General features: G+C 36.3%; 1 pseudogene; it reads left to right on the plus strand.

Annotated features, from left to right (window-relative positions):
* Window positions 1–1,759: 1,759 nt before the first annotated feature.
* The window catches only part of LOC150021877 (pre-mRNA-splicing factor 18 pseudogene), a 39,685-nt pseudogene continuing 25,704 nt past the window's right edge, over window positions 1,760–15,740 (plus strand).

Consider the following 15,740-nt stretch of genomic DNA (forward strand, 5'->3'; position numbering starts at 1 on the left):
CTTATACAACTCAACACCAAGAAGACAGACAACCCAATTAAAAATGGGTAACAAACCTAAACACACATTTCTCCAAGCAGAACATAGAGAGGACCCTTAGGCATATGAAATGAATGCTCAACATCACCAGCCATCAGAGAGATACAAATTAAAACCGCAATGAGATACCACTTTACACTAGTCAGAATGGCCATCACCAACAAAGCAACAAACAACAAGTGCTGGCAAGGATGTGGAGAAACGGGAACCCTAGTGCACTGTTGGTGGGAATGCAGACTGGTGCAGCCACTATGGAAAACAGTATGAAATTCCCTCCAAAAACTAAAAATGGAACTGGCTTTTGAACCAGTGATTCCGCTGCTAGGACTATACCCGAAGAATCCTAAAACACCAATTCCAAAGAACTTATGCACTCCTGTGTTCATAACAGTGCTGTTTACAATAACTCATGCTGGAAACAACCTAAGTGAAATATGTCATTGGTATTTTAATAGAGTTTGCATTGACTCTACAAATTATTCCCACCCATGAACATGGTATATGCTTCCATTTATTTGTATCTTTCTTAGTTTCTTTCTTTAGTGTTCTATAGTTTTCTGAGTAAGTTTACTCCTCAGTACCTTATTTTTTCTTGTTGCTATAATAAATGTGATTTTTTCTAGTTTCTCTGATATTTCATTGCTGGTGTACAGAAGTGCCTTCAATTTCTAAATATTGACTTTGCATCCTGCTGTTTTGCCAAATTTACTTATTAGGTATAGTAATTTCTTTATGGAACCTATAGGGTTTTCTATTGACACTATTATGTGATCTGCAAATAATGACAGTTTTACTTCCTCCTTTCCAATTTGGATGTTTTTTTTTTCTTTTATGATTAATATTACTAGAACTTCCAAAACCAAATTGAATAGAAATGGAGGGAGTGGACACCCTTGTCTCGTTCCTGATCTTAGAGAGATAACTTTCACTCCAGGTTTCTCATATATGGCCTTTATTGTATTAAGGTATGCTCTCTCTATTCCCACTTTGCTGAGCATTTTTATCATAAATGGGTGCTATGCTTTTCTTGATTGAATGAAATCCAGCTTGAATAAGTTATTAAATACATCATCCTATGTTGCTTTGAGTTTCTTTTTGAGACTCAGCAATTTATCTTGCCTTGGGTTATACTGCATGGCCTATGTTAAACGGACTTTTTGCACATATCTCAGGGACAAAATTTTTCACAGATTCATGCAGTCTGGGTCCCTTTCTTTCTGAACCCCACAAAGCACTTGGTATTCATTTTTCAAGATGTAGAATTGTGACCATTTGCCAATGATGAGTAGTTGCTTTTTTGTCCCATTACTTTGTTTCCAAGACTTCTGCCCTTACTATAATTTTTGTATCAATGTCAACTCATAGGGTAATATTTTAAGATATATTTAAATGACAATTAAGCTCAGTAAATTTAGTGCTGAAAGGGCCCATAATTCAATTAAACTGATGATAGTGATAACCAAGTTCATGCTTGTGTAGTTAAAAGCAAATTATGTCTTGAATGCTGTCAAATACCATAGATTGTAATGTGAATCTTGATTTTAGAGATGATTAGATATTTTAAAAAGTGGCTCACCTCAGCTTCCACTGGAAGTGCCCTTGTTAGTATTGTCATCAAGTACTGGGGCTCGCAGTTCACATGGGTTCACTGCACCAGGCTGGGAAAAGCTTCACCCAAGAAGCCATAAAGAGAAACATGAGTTTAAACCTGAGCAAAGACATGGACATTCTGAAGTCAGAGATTCTCCAGAAGTGACAGCTGTTGGAGGACACAAACCTGTTGGTGGAAAATTTTTTTAAAAATTTGAAGCATAGTGAAGTTGCAAAAAAAAAAAAAAGAAGTAGAAGGAAATAATAAAAGATGTGGTTACAAGATACAGCCAAAGAGGACCAAAAGCCTTTAACTTCATTGAATCCAGTATTAGAACTTGCACTGACAGAGGAAAAATTACCCATGGCTCTTTCTAGACAAGAGGTTATCAAAGATTGAAATAGAAGAACCAATATGACTCTGTGGAGAAACTGATTGTGATGCTTTTCAAAATTTAAGAAAAATAGAGATCTTCACACCAGAAGTTAAAAAGGGGTTGAGGAGTGATCTGAAAGTATCTTTTAATAAGATTTATCAGCAATACCTCAATGAAGTTGTGGATGGTCAAGAATCTGGAAAGGAAGACACACAGAATGACTTGAGAGTTCATTGCACAGCAAAGAAAACCATCAGCGAAATGAAAAGACAACCCACTGAATGGGAGAACATATTTTCCAATGGTATATCTGATGAGGGGTTCATACCCAAAATTTATGAAGAACTTATAAAACTCAACACCAAAAAAAAGTCCATTTAAAAATGGATAAAAGACCTGAATAGAGACGTCTCCAAAAGGACATATAGATGGCCAATAGGCATATGAAAGAATGTTCAACATCACTAGCCATCAGAGAGGTACAAATTAAAACCACAATGACATACCACTTCACACCAGTCAGAATGGCTATCATCAATAAATAAACAAACAAGTGCTGGCAAAGATGTAGAAAAAGGGAACACTTGTACACTGTTGGTGGGAATGCAGAGTTGAGCAGCCACTGTGGAAAGTAGTGTGGAGTTACCTCAACAAATTAAAAATGAGACTGCTTTATTACCCAGTGATTCCACTTCTGGGAATTTATCCAGAGAAACCTGAAATACTAATTCAAAAGAATGTATGCATCCTTATGTTCATCGTAGTATTATTTACAATAGCCAAGCTATAGAAACAACCCAAGTGTCCATCAGTAGATGAGTGAATAAAAAAGCTGTGCTACATTTACACAATGGAATACTACTCAGCTATAAAAATGAAGGAAATCTTGCCCCTCGCGACAGCTTGGATCAACCTGGAGAGTATTATGTTAAGTGAAGTAAGCCAGTCAGAGAAAGATAAATACTATATGACTTCATTTATATGTGAAATAAACAAACAAACAAAATAGAAGCGACTCACAGATACAAGGAACAGACAGACAGCTGTATTGGGATGGCCAAAAAGTTTGTTTAGTTTTTTCCTTACTAGGGCTCTAGTAGTGCTTAGGTGTCTTTAACTTTATTCAGAACAATTTTGTTAGATTGTATTGTGCCAGCTGTCATATTAGCATACATATTTTTAAAAAACATCAAAATTAGTGAATTTTTGTGTAGCCATTTTAATATTGAAGATGGAAGAAGATAGGCAACATTTTCAGCACATTATGCTTTATTGTTTCAAGAAAGGTAAAAATGCAACTGAAACACACACAAAAGATTTGTTCAGTGTATGGAGAAGGTGCTGTGACTAAATGTGTCAAAAATGGCTTGAGAAGTTTCTTGGTATTACTGACATTTTGAGCAAATAATTCTTTGCTGTGGGGCTATTTTGTACATTGGAAGATGTTTAGCAACACTTCTGGCCTCTACCCACTAGAAGCCAATAGCGGGAGATAACTGACATACTCAAAACTTCCAAATGAATAAAGTTATTGCTGAAATTGAAAAATGTGTCCTTTATTTTATGGAAAAAACTAAACATACTTTTGGGCCAGCCCAATATATATATAGTACTTATTGAGGTATTCCTAGGTATCTAGTGATGAGCTAGGGACTGTCTGATAGATATACTTAAAAGTTTAAAACATAGTACTTATGTCAAGAAATTTAACAACAAAAATTTGTCCAGATGATATAGATAACCATACAAGTGGCATAGAATAAATTTGAAAATTAATAGCAAAATAATACGGGCTGTAGAAATGGCAGGGTATGTTTGAGCATGAAGGGATGTGAATACTAGAGGCCAGTCACAGTACCCCTGCCTTATGTTAGTTCTTTGTACTTTATTCTCATTTTCTAATTTCTGATTTTTTTCTTATTAATGTAAAAAAGGGAAAATGTTAATATATTCAAAATATTAATATTTTGTGAGTTTCAGGTTTTTTAAATAATTTATTTTAGTTTCTGGTATGTTTTTAAAATTTGTTCAGAAGTCTTTGAAAATATAGAAGTTCACAACTATAGCATAGTAAAAATTTATCCATGTTTTTCTCTATGATGTAATTTTTGTCTTATTTTGGAAATACTTTTGTACTGGATATTCTTGAATGTCTTCTCAAAGTTTTCAGTTTCAGCTTTTTACATTTAGGTTTTTAATATTTCTGAAACTTTTTAAATATGGTGTGAGGTAGGGATTTAACTTTTCTTCATATGGCTAATTATCCCAGGATACTTTGTCAAAAGTCAATCCTTTCTCATACCCAATTTGTAGGTGCACTCAATTTAGAGAGTAAAGTCAGGTACGTTAAACTCTGACTTCTTGAAAGATAGAAATCTCCCTTGAGAATATAAAATTATAATAAAATTTTATTATGTAAATACTGAAATAGGAATGGAATATACTCTAATCTGGAATTTCTTAAGCCTTTGATGTTAGAAATAGGTTAATTAAAGTTTGGAAATTTCTCTAAAAGGAAAAAGAATACCCAAACATGCTAAAAATGCGTGTTATTTCAAGAGTTTACAGACTATTTGGAGCTTGTCCACAGACCACTTTCCCTTCAGTTTAGAGTGAGGAAGTTGAGGGAATGTTGACATATTACCAAAAACTAACAGAGTCTCTGTCAGAGCTAGATGGACAATCTATATCCCCTATGGCTCTATTCTGTCCCATTCCACATGTATACTTACATCTGAACCATTAAATTAAAACAGAGAAACACCACAAATCTGTGATCACTTGGTCAAATACTCAAAATATTAATGCCAAGCCATCCAAAACAGTCACATGAGTTTATTCCTGATTTAAATTTAACTGTTAATTGTAGATGACAAATGGAACTGTATAGTTATAAAAAAACAAATTGAATTTGAGAGAAGGAATTAACTTAATTTGTTTATTAGGTTCAGTTCTCCATTTAGCCAGAAGGCTTCTAGTGGTAGATTATTTCTAGATTTATGTATGAGTTTGGCACCCTATAAATAATCATTGAAAGACCTAATTTGTTTGTTATATGCAAATTACCCAGGTGAACTTATTAAAGATAAGGTTGAACTGGTATCAAATATAATTTAGGACAAGTCATGAAGAATTAGGGTGCTTTGTGATTGATTGATCCAGGAAGTTGAAAGTCAGCAACTAGACAGATTAATGTGCTCAACAAGATATTTTTAATCAAGGGCCATCACACATAATATAGAAAACTTAGTTAATAAATTAACCAAGAAAAGAATGTTCTGACTTTGAAAGAATAAAATGATTGAAACTTTATCCTGGATATTAGAGAAATTTTGGATTAAAGATATTTTTCCTTTGAAAATGGTAAAAAAAATTAAAGGCTATGGAAATTAACCCAGTTGGTCAGTGATTAAGGATTTATGCTTGCAACAAATCTATTGGTGGTTTTGGTGATTGATATCAGTGCAGGTATTTCTCTAGCTTCATCATGCTGGAGGAAAGGGTCAAAATAGTCAGCTCCTGGCTTAGCACAAACTGCCAAATAAACAAAGCTCTAGTTCTCATCCAAGCTGGACTGATGTAAGACTGTACCCTGAGAAGGATCTTGGCCTCTGTGACCTCTGAAGTAGTTTTCAATTATTCTAGTAAACTTGGGTCACTGAAAGAATGAAGCTACATCTCTAAGGAAGTGGTTTTGTGAACTTGAAAATACTGTTTCTCTGAACCATTCATTTGGCTTTCTCTTGGGCAAGCAGCCTCCGTGTCTTCCATATAAGACTGAGGGGCTTAAATGTCTTCCATTCCATGGGAATAAATTGTATTACACCATTTTTGTGTTTTTGCCTCATTTTGTTTTTGTTATTCCAAGCATTCTACTCCATCAGGGAGTGACTATCAGTCCTCTTCTTCCTCTCCCAGCATTCTCTCTTCTCCAGTCTTACTCCTTTCATTTTTCCCCTGCCTTTCCAGAACTCTCCCCTCTTCCTGCTTTCACAACCACCAACTGTAGTCCTCTTTATCTACAGTTCCACTGGACAACTCTACTCAAACCTTTTGTTTTTTACTTTGAGAACTTTGTTGGACATTAGCAGTAATAGTGGTACTAATAGTAGCGGTGGTAGTATGGTAGTAATAGTAGAGATATTTGTCATTCTTATGGAGGTACAGCAGTAGTAACATCATGCTTTTCTAAAAGCTGTCAACACACTTTCCCATTGCTCTATTTTTTATTTTTCAAAAAATGAGTCATAAATCTTTAGAGGGTTAACCATCAACTAATTAACTAACATTTATTGAGAACAAATTAAGTCACTGGGGAGCCTAGAGAGAAACGGCCTGAGGCCCTCAACCTGAAAGAACTCCCAAAGAGCTCATTAAAATCCAATGGACTAAGAGCCAAATAAGTGATCAGACTTCAGTTCTGTAAACTTTTAGAAAAAGTGGAGGCATTGCTCTGGGATGGTCAGAGGAGGCTTCTAGAAGGTGCTAAAGCTCTGCCAGTCATTGGAGATAAAACTGAGCATTCCTGATATGGGAGACACAGTGAGGAAAGGCATAGATATGGGGGAAAGGGTCAGAGAAAATGGAGAAAATAGACCAAAGATCCAGCTCCATCATTGGTAGAAATTACAAAAAAAAAAAAAAAAGATATGAAAATTAGTTTATTTCTCAAATGAAAATCAGAACAAAGCAATCAAAAATCTATGGGACACAGGGAAAGCAATCAATCCTAAGGGGGAAACTGATAACATTGCAGGCCTGTCTCAAAAGAAAAGAGAAAAGAAAGAAAGAAAAGAAAAAGCTCAAATAGATGACCTAACTTTAGATTTATAAGATCTTGCAAATAAAGCCCTAAGTGAGTAGAAGGAAGGAAATAATAAAGATTAGAGAAGAAATAAATAAAACAGTCCAAAAATATGATACAAACAATCAATGAACCCAAGAGCTGGTTCTTTAAAAATACAAACAGGATTGACAAACCTTTAGATAGACTCATCAAGAAAAAAAAGAGAGAGGACCCAAATAAATAAAATCAGAAATGAAAGAGGAGAAATAGCAACTGACACCAAAGAAATACAAAATATCGTAAGAAAATATTATGAACAACAAACTGGACAAACTGGACAAAATGGACAAATTCCTTGAAGCATACAATCTTCTCACACCAAATCAGGAAGAATCAGAGGAAGAGAGATTACACCTAGTGACATTGAAGCAGTAATAAAAAAATCTCCCAACAAACAAAAGCCCTGTACTGGGTGGCTTCATATGTGAACTTTACCGAATATTCTGAGAAGAACTAACACTTCTCTTTCTCAAACTATTTCAAAAACTTCAAGAAGATGGAAGGCTCCCAAGCTCATTTTACAAGGCCAGAATTACCCTAATTCCGAGACCAGACAAAAACACTTCAAAAAAAGGAAAATTATAATCCAATGTCCCTGATGAACATATATGCTAAAATCCTCAACAAAATATTAGCAAACCGAATACAGCAATGCATCAAAAAGATTATACACCATGATCAAGTGGACTTATTCTTGGAATGCAAGGTTGGTATGATATTTGCAAGTCAAGGAATGTGATTCACCACATAGATAAAATGAAGGATAAAACCACTTGATCATATCAATAGATGCAGAAAAAGCATTTGAAAAAATCCAACATTCATTTATGATAAAAACTCTCAGCAAAGTGGGAATAGAGGGAACATAACTAAACATAACAAAGCCCATATATGACAAATCCATTACCAGCATTATACCCAATGGGCAAAAACTACAAGAGCACCCTTTAAGATCAGGAACAAGACAGAGATATCTGCTTTTACCTCTGTTATTCAACATAGTACCCAAAGTCCTAGCCACAGCAATCAGAAAAGAAGAAGAAATAAAGGCATCCAAATTGGAAAGGAAGAAGTAAAAGTGTCATTATTTCCAGATGACATGATACCATACATAGAGAATCCCAATGATTCCACCAAGAAACTACTAGATCTCATAAATGAATTCTTGATACAAATTAATATCCAGAAATCAGTTGCATTTTTATATGCCAATAATGAACTAACAGGAAGGGAAATTAAAAAAAAATCCCATTCACAATTGCTTCAAAAATAATAAAATACCTAACCAAGGATGTAAAAGACCTGTACTTAGAAAATTATAAGAAACTGAAGAAAAAAACTGAAGAAGACACAAATAAGTGGAAGCACATATCATGTTCATGGATAGAAAGAATTAACTTCTTCAAAATGTCCATATTACCCAAAGCAATTTATAGGTTCAATGCAATTCCTGTCACTATTTCAAAGACATATTTCACAGAACTAGAACAAATATTTCAAAAATTTATATGGAACCACAAAGACCCCTTATAACAGCAGTGATCTTGAGAAAGAACAAAGTTGGAGGAATCACACTACCTAATATCATACTATACTATAAGGCCATAGTAATCAAAATAGTGTGGTACTGGTATAAAAACAGACACATAGATCAATGGAACAGAATAGAGAGCCCAGAAATAAACTTACACACTTATAGTCAATATTTGACAGAGGAAGCAACCACAGACAATGGGCTAAAGAGAGTTTATTCAATAAATTGTGTTGGTAAAATTCGACAGATACATGCAGAAAAATGAAACTAGACCACCTTCTTAAGCCACACACAAGAATAAATTCAAAATGGATTAAAGACTTAAATGTTAGATCTAAAAATCCTAGAAGAAAACATAGGATATATCTCCTTAGGCAAGAAAAACAAAAGAAAAAAATAAACAAATGGAACTACACCAAACAAAAATGTTTCTGCACAGCAAAGGAAAACATCAACAAAATAAAAAGACAACCCACAGAATGGAAGAGTATATTCACCAATTCATCTGGTAAGGGGTTTATATCCAATATTTATAAGGAGCTTAACAAAACTCAACACCATAAAACAAACAACCCAAATTTAAAATGGGCAAAGGACATGAATAGACACTTCTCAAAGGACATACAGATGGCCAAAAGACATATGAAAAGATGCTCAAATACACTAATCATCAGAGAAATACAAATTAAAACCACAATGAGATGTCATCTCACACCTGTCAGAATGGCTATCACCAATAAATCAACAAACAAGTACTGATGAAGATGTGGAGAAAGGCGGATACTTTTGCCCTGTTGGAGGAAATGCAGATTGGTGCAGCCACTGTGGAAAGCAGTATGAAGATAGCTCAAAAAATAAAAAATGGATCTGCCTTTTGACCCAGCGATCCCATTTCTAAGAATATATCCAAAGGAATCCAAAATACTAATTTGAAAGAACATAACCATCCCTATGTTCATTGCAGCATTATTGACAATCACCAAGATATGGAAGCAGCCCAAATATTCATCAATAGATGAATGGATAAAACAACTATGGTACCTGTACACAAAGGAATACTATTCAGCCATTAAAAAGAAGAAAATTTTACCCTTTTCAACAGTATGAATGAACCTGGAGAATATTATGCTAAGTGAAATAAGTGAATCAGGGAAAGACAAATACCATATGATTTCACTCATATGTGGAATCTAATGAACAAACTGAACTAACAAGTAAAATAGAGACAGACTCATAGATAGAGAGCAGGATGATAGCTAAGGGGGATTGAGTAAAAAAGGAAAAAAGATTCATGGATATGGACAACAATGTGGTGATTTAGGGGTCACAGGGAAAAGGGGACTAAATGGCAATGGAAAAAATTGAAAGAAAGGAAGAAAGAATGAATGAATGAAAGAAAGAAAGAAAGAAAAAATTTGTTTCTGAAAAAACCACAATTATATGTAAACACAATTATATACACAACAATTTGGTTGTATAGTAAATGATATTATTTGGGACTCAATGATTTTCAACTATAGACTTGGATGTTTATTTCTGGAAATATTATACAACTCTACCTCATTCACTTTATATTCTCTTCTTAGAATCCTCATTGGACAAGTATTGGAACTCCACAGTATAGCCCCTATGTCTTTTAACTTCTTTCTACTATGTATCTCTTTTGCTCTTTATGTTATGTTTTAAGTGATTTCTCAGATATGGCTTCAAATTCACTAATTCTTTGTATATATGTATCAGATATATATATCTGAGACTTTTAAATTTTGAATTATTTTCTTTTTCATTTCTATAATTTCACTTATTTGTTCAACTATTTTGCTGTTTTGTAGCATTTCATTATTACTTTACAAACAATCCTTTTTGAATTTTTTAAACATAATTTTAAAGTCACTTTCATCTTTTTTATTGTCTATCATTCTGGAATGTGACCTTCTTTCACCACTGTTTGTACTACAAACTTTACATTGTATTTCCTCATGTGCTGTGTAATTCTCAACCACCAGTTCATCAACAGGAGTTATCTTATCTTCTGGGGGTGGAGGGATGTCATGTGTTCCCAATCATGCTGGCAGACTTGTGGGCTGGTTTCATTGTTGGTTAGCCCTTTAGGCCAGTTTTAATGTTTATTTTTCAATTCAAGGGCCTTCAAGATATTCAGTTAGGTTGAGAATTAGGCCCCCACATTTCTAAATTACTTATGTGTGGTTGAGAGTTGAAGATTTTCTGATGTTTTCCAGCTTTTCTAGTTGCACAGGGCAGCAATCTTAATTCTATCCCTCAATTGAGCCTGTTTTCAGTCACCGTATTGGTGTGCCTTAAAAAAAAAAAAAGCATTTATTATTTCCTATATATCTGTGGGTTGACTCTGTTTAGCCCAGTGGTTCTTCTGTTCCAGGTAGTATCAGCTGGGGCTTCAATTATCTGTAGGCTTGAGGGACTAATACATCCAAGAGGACTCTCTCACATATCTGATGTTTTTGTGGAAGACTGGGCTCATCTTTGTGTTTCTTTGACTTGATGTGGTATTAGCAAAGAATACAGTTATCTGGAGTCTTGACTGAGACAGAACATCCCAGAAGAATCATTTACTTGCCTGGACATCAGTGCTGGCTCTCAGCAGATTTTACAGCTGGGGTGTTGATCAGGGTGTCTCAGTTTTTTTCCATGTGGTCTCGCCATGTGGCCTGGGCTTCTCATAGAATGGCAGGTGGGTTCTAAGAGAGGTAGTTCTAAGAGGCAAGGGTGGAGGCTGCAGGTAATGGAAAGCCCAGCCCCAAAAATTACATTATTGCTACTTTCCATTGATCAAAACAGGCCATAGGGCAAGCTCAAATTTTAAGATAAGAGAAACAGAATCTACCTCTCTAAGGAAAGAGTGAAAAAGAACTTGTGGTCATCTTTAAGATACTGCAGTGTTACAGCAAAGACTTTCAAAATAGCTTCTTAAAGATGTTTGTTTACAATCCTTATAATGATATGTACCAGAATAGGGTATGTATGACTTAATGTCAGCTTTAGAGTGTTTTCAGTAACACAGACTTCTGATTACAGAGTGGATGCAAACGCTTCAACCATCACAACCAAGTTTCAGGCAGAAATAAGGGGGTAAATCAACAGATAAAATTGGTCTAGCAGCTAAATCAGCTACTCTATAGAGTTTTTCCTGAATCCTCCCATGACTGCTACTTACACCTCATTGACTTCCCAGTCTGCACTGGAAGCTAGAATAGCAGTGTCACAACTAAAGCATACCCCATGTCAGAAGTAGATCTGAGTTACATGAAATAAGGAAGTAGAATTCCAAACAAATCTATTTCAGACTACTTACTTTCCATCTACCACCCTCTTGCTTGCACATAGCAAGGGTTCTAACTGAGGCACTGTGAGAGTGTCTGTGGCAGGTTGATGTTTGTGTTCTGTTATGTTCTATAAACAGGTAGAGCATTATCTTGATAACAAGGGACATGCTTTAACCTGCAGGAAGCTGACACAATAGTTGCAGGCTACTATTTAAAGAAGGATTTCAGTGCTCCTTATTAATAAAGTTCCATTGGCAAGCCTAATTACACCCTTGCCAAATAATAGAGTTGACTTCTGTGCCATTTCCTCTTCAGTCTATACTGAGTATGTTCTTTATAGGAAGATTTGTGAAGTCAAATGAATTTGTGTTCAGGGGCTCTAATGTGCATTTTTATATGCCTGTCTGTTCTCCTGCCTCACTCTCATATTATTCTAAGTCCTGTGGCTAGAGAAGATCAAGAATCCCTATGAAAGGAAAAACTCATTCACATGTAGGTGCTTTACACTGAAAATAGATTTAGTTTCTAGCCTTCTTGCAGGAATGTGCTCTTATGAAGAGGATACTGGTCAAAGGCATGCTTGGCTCTCCAGAAGATGCCCCTTCCTTTGTAATGTTGTAGGTTCCATACCTAGTCTATGAGGCAGAGGGATTTACAGGGCCCCTTCTCACAGCCTACATGTCAACAAAGTCTCTTCTGCCTATATGTAAGGCCAGGCCCAGGCTGTAACAGTGCGACATATCTAGTAAGAGGCTACATTTGCAGGGGACAGCAAATGACAGCTCATGGGCCAGCCTGGTTTTGTAAATAAAGTTTCACTGGAACACAGTAACACTCATTAGTTCATGTGTGTCTGTGGCTGCTTTGGGGCTACCATGGCAGAGTTGAATAGTTGCAACAGAAACCATGTGGCTCACAAAATCTAAAATTTAAATTGTTTACTGTTGACTGTCTAAACTACTTACTATGTACAAATTGCTCTTTTATGCTGTCCAAGGTAGAGCTGGTTCTCTCTAAGGCATGATTCGCAGCTGGGCAATTCTGCTTCCCAGGGAACATTTGGCAATGTCTGGAGACATTTTTGGTTAAAACAATTATGGGGATTGCTCACATCTAGTGGTCAGTGGGCAGGGATGCTGCTACTCATCTTATAATGTATAGGCCAGCCCCCTACAACAAAGAAGTTTACACTCTAAAATGTTAGTAATGCCAAAGTTGAGAAACCCTGATATATGAAAACAGATGTTCTATAAGATTATTCCGCTGCCTTGCGGCATACCTCTTCAGGGGAAAGGCTAAGGGAGTAAACCCCGACAGAAAATCCGGAGCCGGAGTCCCTAAGGCGGTTTGACGTTGTAGTCAACACCGGCAACTCCTGCGGCGCACCTGAAGCCAAGCTGTATTGACTCCGTCTTTCCCTTGGACCCTTCAGCTGCGAAGAGAGGGGGGGTCTCCTGCATGGGCAACAGCAGACCCTCCATATCACCCTGCCCAGGCTCTGTAGCTTCAGCTTCACTGGAGAGGACACTCCAGCGTCATCGCAAGATGTCGATTCAACACGGGAGGAGACAGATACCGTGTCACTCCCGAGTCGGACTGCACAGCCATTCTCGGCGGTGCAGATAGACTCTTAAGAAGCTACACCATCGTCTCTCGAGACGGACGGCTGCCGACGACGATAAGATTATTATTGCTTTTCATTCATTTATTCAACAAATATTCATTGAATGTGTACTAGTACCAGACATGTAATGAATTCTGTACCCTCATATACATATAACACACACAACAGATCATGAATGAGAATATTATTATTATCCCCATTTTTCTGATACAAAATCTAATGCCTGAAGAGGTTAATTTATCTAAAATCATCTAATTTAGTAGCAAAAGGGGATTTTAATGCCGTGTTTGACAAGTATTCTATACTTTGATAAATGTGGATGTTAATGGAAAAGAGCATTCTGAAGCCAGCCAGATCTGCATTCAGATTTTGGCTCTGATATGCATGTGAAGTGGAGGCATACCTTCTCCAGAGGAGGCGGTGAAGACTGAAGGCTGTGAAGACTGAAGGCACTGAAAGAACCTGTAACAGTGTGTGCACCTAAAGTGCTAGCTCCAATTATTTCACTTCACTCCTTCACATGACTTGCAGATATCTGGAAACCACCTTATCCAGCCACTTGCTATACTCTGAGAGCTGAAATGGAAAAAAAAAAAAAGTGTCATTTCTCTACTGAAATATGAGAGGATTTTCTGCATTATTTTAGACCAAGAGAGAATGTGGTCTCTTCCTCCAATGGCAGGGCCCCTCTTTAAAGCAGGCTCTGGAGTGAGGACAAGGTTGCTTTCTTGAAGGGCCTTCTCTGCCTCTGGTCTATTCAGCAGGGCTTCCTCATGCTGAGCTGCTGGGGCTGGATTAACCCCAAGAGTGACAGACTGTCAGCCAGGGAGGCACATGGACTGCACTTGCACAGTCCTGCTCCAAACACTCCCTGCAGAAGGCTTGCAACTGTCAAGAAGGTTTTCCCCGATGTAAGAACAGTTTCACATTTTCAGCATTAAGGCATAAAAGCACAAGGCAGGTGGAGCCAGGGAGCCAGCTGCACTTAGAGCAGAACTCCACAGAGCATCAGCAGACAGGACACTCTCCCCAGTCTTTAACCAGTGGGCTTTATCTTTTTAATTATTTTTTGTTCTTGTTTTATTTCTGTTCTGCCTCAATGCTTGACACTTTACAAAGTTAAGTCTATTGCATTGGTCACATTATTTCTAGAAAAAAAAACAGAACAGCTTTGGCTCTGGGACAACAGGAGCATCAAAATCTGGGACCAAGCTTTGGAAAGAAGAATTTTCTAGGGTCTTTCTCCTCAGTTCCACTGTGGTTTCCTCCTCAAATCTTCCCTGCTCTGATGCTCCTGTCTTAGCTCACCTACACTATAATTGTACAGTCTTCTGCTACACATGTCTGTGCTTAATTCACAAATATGAAAAGATACCCAAGGATCAGCAGTTGGTTAAGGAAACCAACAGTACAGAAGGAAAGGACCAGGGAATACCTGACTTCAGAGGAAAGGCAGATCTTACGATTAATAGTACAAAATATGTCAAAGTAGCTTACAAAATAAGAGTAGGTTACTACAAAATAGAAGCTCAATTAAGTAACTTTTAAAATAAATATTAGAAATAAAAAATAAGATGGTCTACACTATGCTGTACACTAAACTAATATAATATAGAATGTCAACTATAATTTAAAAATTTTAAAAATAAAATGATTTAAAAAACAAATCTAAGTGTTAAAAGAAATTATTAGGGAAAGCTTTAAAAAATACATCAAAAGAATAAAATGGAAATATGAGATTTTTAAAAAATAATTTATTTGTTTGTTTTTAGAGAGAGGAGAAAGGAGAAAGAGAGGGAGAGAAACGTCACTGTGTGGTTGCCTCTCACTTGCGCCCCCAACTGGGGACCTGATGTGCAACCTAGTCATATGCCCTGACTGGGAATCGAACCAGTGACACTTGGCTCACAGGCTGATGCTCAATCCACTGAGCCACAACAGCCAGGGTCGAGATTTTTTAAAGTAAGAAATATAGAGAAGTAATCCAAGAGCTCAATATCTACCTACTAGATGTCCCAGGTGAAAAAAGAAAAAAAGACATGGATGAAGAAAATAATCAATAAAAAAAAGGTGATTTTTTTAGAACTAAAGAAAGATATTGAGTGAAGATTGACTGCACACTGGAAGACCAAGCAGCAATGCCTTTGATGTTCTGAAGGAAAATGATATTGAAACTGGAATTCTATACCCAGAAAAGCTATCAATAAAAAGCGAAAATAGATATGCTCATACATATAAGGCCACAGATTTACTTACCATATGCTCTTCATGAAAAAAAAAAAAAATTCTTGAAGATATACTTCAGTACATGGAAAGGAATCTAGGAAATAAGAAGTCATGGCCTCTAAGAAACAAGGAAACATCTATAAAGGGCAATTAAAACAATGACAGTTTGACACAAGTTAAAACCAGTAGTTGTAGAATCCCA

This window comes from Furipterus horrens, unplaced genomic scaffold (genome assembly GCF_987537825.1).
Source record: "Furipterus horrens unplaced genomic scaffold, mFurHor1.1.pri manual_scaffold_1, whole genome shotgun sequence".
Classification (NCBI taxonomy): Eukaryota; Metazoa; Chordata; class Mammalia; order Chiroptera; family Furipteridae; genus Furipterus; species Furipterus horrens.